Raw genomic sequence first — 8,373 nt, 5'->3', positions numbered from 1 at the left:
TAAACTCCTACCACAGAACAAAACAATACTCTAAATTGTTCTGAAGAAGAACCATATGAACTCCAAATGTTAACTCTGTCTTTCTCTCCTCAGATGCTGTTAGACCTGCTGAGTTTTTCTAGCATTTTCTGTTTTTGTTTTAGATTTCCAGCATCTGCAGTATTTTGCTTTTATTATACTGTGCATTTGTTTGTTTCCAATACACTGGTACCTCCCCAGTGTTCATCACCAATAGTGTTTCACAAATCTCCTTCCTTGTCTCCCTCAGCCTCTGGGATGAATGGCAATGAGATAAAATCTTTCACATTCTATCTAGGTTACCACTGCTTCAGAATTGCCAGCCCATTGAGAAAGCAGCCAAACCTTTTACAGTTGTCTAATGACCAACTAATGGCCCTCTCCCTTGGGAGAAGGAGAGGGGGAGCTTCTTGGGACCAGTTAGTTCCAAGAAGACATTATTGGTGGCGGAAGATTAGAACCAAGACAATGCTCAGCAGCAGATGTGGTTGATACAATACCTCAGCCAGTGGTCATTTGTTGAACCAGTCAGACTCTCACCAGGACTTCTCCTGCTCACTTCATCTACCCCTGCAATCTTAGCTGGACAAACAATGAGAATCATATTCAATGTTCTGTGCTGGTTTTAAACCTGCACAGTTTCACCTGGTTAAACTCTATCCTCACTGCGATCCATAAACCTTAGAAACCTGCTGGAACCAAAGCTCAGTGGAATATGTCCCTGACAGGGAGAGAACATACACTTCACATCAGGGAAATGGAAACTCTGCCTGTGTGGACTTCTCAGTGCCCTGATTGGGCGATGATGGGTTTCTATATGCCTGACATGCCTCGCTGACCAAAATAATCCCTGACAGACTTTTTCTACGCCCAGTTGGGAATGCAGTCAGTGGCTTCATGAGTGTTTCTGATAAGCAAAATGCAAAACCCACTCAAAACATGAGCCATTCTGACCCAGCTGACTGACCTCTTTAAATCTGTACATTATGTTCACCTGAGTTATAGGCAGTAAGAATCTGTGCCATGTCCAGTAAAATTTACACTTCAGATTTAGATTTTACTTCAAGAGGGCTGTTCATTCAAAACAGCACATAAAAGCCATTAGTTTAATCACATTTATATTGTAATTATTTTAATCATACATTATAAATCCTGAGTTTGAAGCATCACAAAATTGATAGAATATTATAACATGACCTCGTGTGAACCTGCTAGTAGTCCAAATTTTCCAGTGGCTGAAAGTCTATTAGTGATATGATACTGTCACCTGCTGGTAAAATATGATATTATAACCCTGAATTGCTGCAATGCAGTCCAGTTAGAACAATTTCCTTTTACAAATTCCAAATTTAAAATATTCTTTTCCTTCACAAATTTAACTTACTGGAGATAAAATTAAGAATGACAGACATTTACGAGTGAATTGAAAACAAAAAGCCGAGCAAAATGTTCAGATGAAATAAAAACAGAAAATGCTGGAAACAGTGGGCAGGTCCGGCAGCATCTGTGCAGGGACCAGCGAGACAGAGTTAATGCTTCAGGTCCTGGACCTTTCACCAGGAGTGAGAACAGTCAAAGGTGTAATGGGTTTTGGACAATTGAACAAGCAACAGTGGGTGGTGGGGGAGAGAACAAAAGGGAAAATCTGAAGGGATTCAATGACAAAAGGTCTCATGGTGCAAGACCAAAAGTTATGGTTATGGGACAAGTCAAAAAACAAAAGGTGTGCCTAGATGAGGTGTGAATGGCAGGATAGTAGCCACCTGAATGCAAAGTAAAGGGATTAAGAAAGAAGCAAGAGAAAAAAAACTGAACCAGCAAAAAATAACAAAACAAAATGTGGCGAAAGTTACAATTTAAAATTGTTGAAGTCAAAGTTGAGCCCAGAAGGCTATAAAATACCCAATCGATAAAGGAGGTGCTGTTCCTCAAGATTGCATTGAACTTCATTGGAACCTTAGAGCAGATCAAGTACAGAAAGGCCAGAGTGGGAGCAAGGTGGAGAATGGAAATGACTCTGGACAGGAAGCTCAGGGTCATGAGTTCAGACTGAAGTGGTGTTCTGCAAAGCAGGCACCCAGTCTGCCTTTGATCTCCCTAATGTAGAAGAGGAGAGGTGCTTAGATGATATTCATTAAACAGCTTTTTGACTGTGGCTCCAATTCAGAGTTTCAGGGCCTAACATCATCCTTTGGAATGCAAAGTTTGAACATTTTCTTCTGGAATTGATTGATCTGTGATTGGTTTGATGTGAAAGATTTCTGAGTCAGTTTCATGATGAAAATGCTCTCTTTTGATGTAAGGTAAAATCTTTCCAACTTAATAATAGAACAACTGCAAAATGTTTTAACCATGTTATAAGACCTTGACTACTTGAAAGGATCAATAGTTTTGCAAATTTATTTCCAAGAAAGACAGGCTTGCATTTCTATAGCACCTTTCGTGAGCTCGGAATGTCCCAAAGCTCCACACAGCCCATGTAGTACTTCTGAAATCTAGTCACTGTGCAAACATTGGGAGCGCTCCTGTACTCAGAGTTGATTTGAGCATTTAGTCCAGGAGATACTCTTTTCTTGAACTCCTAATAATCTCCTGTGTGAAAGGATTAAATACCAAATAACTTGTGGCCATAGGAAAATCTCATATTCAAAGATGATAAATAAATATTTATTTATTTTAATAGGTTTTTTATTATTCAACAATTTACTGTTAGAATATTAGTGAATTGATTTCAGACTTTATAAGATCACTCTTTGTCTGTTATATTAGCAGGGGTGAAAGAAAATAGTTTGAAATCTGTGTTAAACAATAGGCAAAAAATTAAAGTCATGCAAATACATTAAGTGTCAGCCTGTTATACCAATAGTACTAATTTCTAGACTCAGACCTAGATATATCAGTCTAAGGTTTTCAGTACACCCTGAGGTGATTTTAATCTAACCCACACAATTGGAAGAGAAACAATCAAGTCAGCTGCTTACTTTACAGCTGGCCAGATTCTAAAGTCAATGGAAAGTAAAATTGTGCAGGATTATAGATACAGCGCCTGATCAAGTCAGTTTCCTGTGGATTAAAATTACTCAAGTGTCAGCTAGCCTCAGTGTTGGCTCTCTCGCCTCTAAGTCACAGTGATCATGGATTCCGAGGCCTACTTCAAGATTTAAACATCTAACCCAGTGTAGTACTGTGCGGGTGCTGCACTATCAGTGGTGCTGGCTTTCCAAAGCAACATTAAACTGACCCGGCCTACTATCATATGTGAATGGTGCTACTCAAAGAACAACACTGGAGTTCCCTGTCTATCTGGACTAATATTCATCTCTTGATCAATATCACTAAAACAGATTATTGGGTCATTACTGTATTAATGTTTGTGGCAACATTCTGTGCACAAATTGGCTGCCAACATTTCCCAGAAAAGCAGGAAAAGCAACTCACTGTCTGTGAAAACCTTGGGATGTCCTGAGGATGTGAAAGGCACTATTAATGCAGTTTTTTTTTGCAACTTGTTCAGATCAGTATGTAAAGAGATATATTGGGATGGATTAGACTGTTTACTGAAGCAGCACTGTCAATGATGTATATATAAGACTAGGATAACACACAAGGCGAGAGTGTGCCATCTGTCAGTGAAATTGCCAGTGCATTCCGATAATCTCCCCTGAAAAGACTGCAAAGTTATGCTTCTACATTATGCTCATATTTGTGATGTTCTGAACATAAGATCTAGCTTCAATAATTTTAGAGAGAAAGGACAAGTTCAAGCAGTGTGTACCATCTACAAGATTCACTACAATGACTTGCAAAGGCTCCTTCAACAGCACCTTCCAAACCCATGGCCGCTTCATCTAGAAGGACAAGGGCAGCAGGTATATGGGAACACCACCACCTGCAAGTTCCCTTCCAAGCCACAACCATCCTGACTTGAAAATACATTGCAGTTCTTTCATTGTCGGTGGGTCAAAATCCTGGGACTCCCACCCTAACAGCACTGTGGGAGTACCTACATCACATGGACAGGAGCGGTTCAAGAAGGCAGCTCAGCACCACCTTCTCAAGGGGCAATTAGGGATGGGCAACAAATGCTGGCCCAGCCAATGACACTCACAACTTATGAATGAATAAAAAAAAATCTGGATTATAAATGACAAATGAACCACATAATTCCAGGGGAAATGATTCATTCTACTTTTAATGAGATGAAAATTGTGTGGGTTCTATAAAATGCTAGTAATAAACCTTTCCAGATTGTCATCAGCATATTGGAGATGAAAATATTTCTTAAGGGGGCAAAGAATAGGAATACATTAGATGTTTTATTAGTTTGAATGTTCTTGAGATAAAAACACTCGGTAGTTTCGTTCACTGTGGCTGTCCATTTATATTGAGCCGATTTTGATATTTCCCAATGATTCCTACAACATTCATTCTACTTCATTGACTGTAAAGCACTTTGGGGCATCCTGATATCATGAAAAGTGCTATAGAAATGCAAGACTTTCTTTTTTTTTATCTCAAACGTACTTTGTCAATTGGAAGAGGAGTAAGAATAAGATAGCAGCTCCAAAGAGATCAATAAATGGAAAATTTACAACTGCTTATCAGGCAAGTCCAGCCATGTAACAATCCATTTTAAATAAAAAAACCCATCAAACAAGAAAGACAGACAGTATTTAACACACATATGTGCAGCTGTTGAGGACAAGTTACAAAGCTAAAATAAAACAAAGGAATTTAAATGGGCCCAAAGCACAGGAAGGGAAGTGTGATTTATGACTGTCATTGGAGTCCTTGGATTCTGCTGCAGTCTCAATGTTTATTTTGTACAATTGGCGGTGGGTTATCACATGTATATACTTAAAATAGTCACAGTCTGCTATGGAGGTTCAGTCTTAAATAACTGTTCTGAAGATGGAAGCGTTTTAATGTGAAGTCCCTGATGAGTGATATGAGGATCTTTCTCATGATAGAAAGGTGCAGTGAGATAGGAGAATTGTTGCTGGCATGATATAGGAAATAACATTGCCACTGTCTGTTTATAAATCAGTAATAAAATACAATTAACTAGCAGGTCTGTTATTAAGGAAACTATTTCTTGTGAGGCCATAAAACAATCTTACCTCAGGAGGCTATTTCTGATCTATCAACCTATTCCATGCGTAAAGCAGATCATCCAGGTGTTTAATGAGAAAAGTAAGTTGGAATTTCAGTCCCTACATAATACACATGCAGAATTAGATCTGCCAGTCTGGTAGGAGAGCAGATTAACTAGAAACTAAACTTCATACTTTGCTAAAATAATGCACCTGTCTCTCTCAGAATAAATTCATCAAAAGCTATAATATTTCACAGAGAACAATTATTCCCTCTTTGTACTACAGGTGCTTGTTTGTTCCACTTAGAGCAGGTGATCTGACAACTTCCATAGCAGCAGCAGTGGCACAATGGTAATTCATCAGGGCTGGAGACAAACACAAATTATAGCATTACAGTGTTAACATGATTAACCATTGCAATGTAGTGACATCTGCCATAGCAGTGAAAGAGGAGCATCTTAATGTTTAATGTCTGTTGAGCAGCAATTATTGGGTTATTACTCATTCAATGGCAATAATTCCTCTAGCCATTTCATACCAAGGAAATATTGACTTGTTAAAGGAGATGTATGGACACTCTCTGAACACTTTCCAAGGAATCAGTAGTTATCATGTGCATACAATAACAGTCTTTAGGGACTGGCTGTGACTTTAGTATTAATGTGATATACTTGAATGAGTAACTATTCCTAGAATACTGTGCTCACATTTCAAACATTCAACCCAATTTTCAGTGCTGATTTTTTGTGGAATTTCACAGGTAAAACCACAATATTTTCCATTGTGCAGACAAGGGTCCTGATTAAGTTGTGATTTTAAAGTTGGTGAGCCTCACTTCCCATGGTGGTAGTGTGCCTGATAATGCACAGCAAGCCAAGAAACTGCACAGACAGGTGTAGTTCAATTTATCATTTCCCCCCACAAATTTTCTCGACTTCCAAAGGCATTTCATTAGACTGTGATATTGACTATACAGAAACAGAATTATTAAACACTCCTATTTTTACTCAGTTCTGTTGAAGGGTCATGAGGACTCGAAACGTCAACTTTGTTCTTCTCCGCCGATGCTGCCAGACCCGCTGAGTTTTTCCAGGTCATTCTGTTTTTGAACAGGAGGTCTGTCTACTTGTCTCAGTCAGTGGCCTTCTGATCTCTGAGTCAGAACATTGTTGGTTCAGTCCCCACTGTGGAGTTCAGCGCATAATGCAGGCAGATGCCTCAGTGCAGTACTCAGAGAGTGCTTCATTGCTGGAGGTGCTGAGTTTTGCATAAGATAATAAAGGCAGATGTTAAAAATCCCATGGTTTTATTTGCAGACACCCGAGCATTCACACTCAAGTAATATCACAGAAAATAATTAGCTGGCTATCCATTTGCTTATACTGTTTGTGGGACCTTGCTATACACAAATTGGTCGCTGTGTTTTCCCCACACACAACAGTGACTGTACTCCATAATTTATTGGCTGTAAAGCACTTTGTGGTGTCGATGATGTTGTAGGACACTATAGAAATGCAACTTTTTAATGTCTTTAGTAAATAGGTGAACACAATGCAGACTTAACTCCCCCTCCTCATTAAGATAGAAAATAGCACAGCTACACTAAACTTCAACTTACACAGATCCAATCACAAGCAATGGCAAGGAGGTTTGTTGCTCACCATCAAGGGTCTCTCTCTCTCTCTCATGCAAGTATTTTGTCCAAAGCGATCAGATGGACTAATCAATGTTAACATGACAGGCTGAGGAATATTGTTGAAAAAAAAATCAGCAAAAGAAATTTAAATGTGTGATTCTTAAATGTCAAAAGAGTTCACAAAATCCCCACACAAGATACTTGTATTTGAATTGATTATCTCGGTTCCCCTGTCAGAAGCCTGGATAAAACACAATAGCCATATTCTAGGACAATCATAATAGCCATATTCTAGGACAATCATACATATAAAAAAGAGATTTTTGGTGAGGAAATGTATTTTCTATTCCTATATGTAACAAAGCAGAAAGTAAAGGCAAATACAATACATTGGGGTGACTCTTTGTCTTCACTGCCTGGTGGTTATCTGGCAGAATGGATAACTATTTGAGAACTTAAACAATAGGAGCAGGACTAGGTCACTCATCCCCTCAAGCCTGCTTCACCATTCAATAAGATCATGGTTGATCTGATCATGGCCTGAACTCCACTTTTCTGCTGCCTCCATAATCCTCAACTCCATTGTGGATCAAAAATCTAACTCAGCCTTGCAATGACCCAGCCTTCACGGCTCTCTGTGGAAGAGAATTCTAATGATTAAACACTCTCCAAGAAGAATTCCTCCTCAACTCCATTTTAAATAGGAGATCTCTTTTCTTTAAACTGTGCTCCCCAGTGCTATATTCCCCAGGACAGGAAACACCCTCTCAACATCCACCCTGTCAAGCCCCCTCAGAATCTGATATATTTCAATACAATCATCTCTCATTTTTCTAAAATCCAATGAATGTAGGTCCAACTTGCTCAATCTTTCCTCATGAGACAACCTTGCCATTAAAAGATCTGTTATAGACCCCATCCCCTTTTCATTCTGAGAAGAAATCAGGCAGTTTCCAAAAGAGGCAGGTGACTCTTTCTGCTAGATTACCACCCAGTTTGTAAGGCAAATATCTACCATGTTATAGACAAAAATAGGTCCTGTTTCTCACAATGGTGTTGTATTTCATCACGGAATCTATAAACAATTATATCAGGGTTCATTACTATCATTAGAATTGAAATAAATTCATGCATAATTAATCAGGTATTTTATGATTTTCGGTTATTTTACATCTCGTTACTCATCAAAACGGGAGGCTAAGTGACACTCATTACAACAGATCAAAAAAAGGAGCAAAACCTTATTAATTTGTATTTATATAATGCCTTTAATGTAAAACATCCAATCCATAATATCTTCATAGGAGCATTACAAAACATGTTGGGGCAGATGACCAAAAGCTGGTCAATGAGGTCAGTTTTAAGCAGTGTCTTAAAGGAAGAGAGAGAGGCGGAGGGGTTTGTGGAAAGAATTCCAGAACTTGGGGCCCAGGTAGCTGAAGCTATGGCCAACAGTGAAGCAATTAAAATCGGAGATGCTCAAGAGGCCAGAGTTAAATGAATGCAGGTATCTTGGAGCATGGTGAAGCTCGAGGAATTACAGAGATAGGGAGGGACTAAACCTTGAAGGGATTTGAAAACAGGATGAGAATTTTAAAATCAAGGCGATCCTTGACCAGGAGT

Source organism: Carcharodon carcharias, chromosome 15 (genome assembly GCF_017639515.1).
Source record: "Carcharodon carcharias isolate sCarCar2 chromosome 15, sCarCar2.pri, whole genome shotgun sequence".
Taxonomy (NCBI): Eukaryota; Metazoa; Chordata; class Chondrichthyes; order Lamniformes; family Lamnidae; genus Carcharodon; species Carcharodon carcharias.
This window is presented reverse-complemented; position numbering follows the sequence as displayed.